Source organism: Arachis ipaensis, chromosome B4 (genome assembly GCF_059453495.1).
Source record: "Arachis ipaensis isolate K30076 ecotype BB chromosome B4, ASM5945349v1, whole genome shotgun sequence".
NCBI lineage: Eukaryota > Viridiplantae > Streptophyta > Magnoliopsida > Fabales > Fabaceae > Arachis > Arachis ipaensis.
This window is the reverse complement of record NC_142439.1, coordinates 115,787,290-115,788,187: the sequence shown is the minus strand read 5'-3', so window position 1 is coordinate 115,788,187 and position 898 is coordinate 115,787,290. Positions and strand designations below refer to the sequence as shown.

Here is an 898-nt window from a genome sequence, read left to right as displayed (position 1 = left end):
TATCATGGTCTTCCCCACGAAGACCCAAATCAATTTATTTTTAACTTTCTGCAAATTTATGATATTGTGAAGACAAATAGAGTGAACCCAGAGGTGTACAAACTCATGCTCTTCCCGTTTGCTCTGAGGGATGGAGCAAAGCTATGGCTAGATTCCCAACCCAAGGAGAGTTTGGATACTTGGGACATGGTTGTTACTGAGTTTCTTACTAAATTTTTCCCACCAAAGAAGCTGACTAAGCTTAGGTTGGAGGTTCAGACCTTCAGGCAGAAGAATGGTGAAACTCTTTATGAAGCTTGGAAGAGGTACAAGCTACTGACCAAGCAATGCCCTCCGGACATGTTCTCAAAATGGACCCAACTAGATATCTTTTATGAAGGCTTGGGTGAAATGTCCAAGATGTGCTTAGATAATTCCGCAGGTGGTTCACTGCACAAGAAGAAGACACTAGAGGAGACTATTGAGCTTATTGAATTGGTTGCTAGCAACCAATATTTATACTCATCTAACAGGAATCCTGTGAACTCTGAGGCTCCTCAGAAGAAGGGTGTTATGGAAGTAGAAGCTCTTAATGCTATTCTTTCTCAGAACAAGCTTATGTCTCAGCAAATAAATCTACTTACTCAGCAGATGGGTGGAATGCAAGTCTCAGCTATCAACACCCAAAATCCATCTCAAGAGGTCTCTTATGACATGACAGGTAATTTTGTGCAAAATGATAATTATGATTATACTCAATCCTCTTCTGAACAGGTCAATTATATAGGAAGTGGTCTTAGAAATCCCAAAAATGATCCATATTCTAAGGTATACAATTAGGGGTGGAGAAACCACCCAAATTTTGGATGGAGGGACCAACCTCAGAGACCTCAGAATTTCAACAATAATTCTCAGGGCG

General features: G+C 40.5%; 1 non-coding gene across 1 annotated transcript; it reads right to left on the bottom strand.

The window, feature by feature from the left end:
- Positions 1-237: 237 nt before the first annotated feature.
- Positions 238-344, bottom strand: LOC148568880 (small nucleolar RNA R71). Its single transcript, XR_015882652.1, has one exon. It is a non-coding gene; the product is annotated as a small nucleolar RNA R71 (small nucleolar RNA).
- Between the last annotated feature and the right edge of the window lie 554 nt (positions 345-898).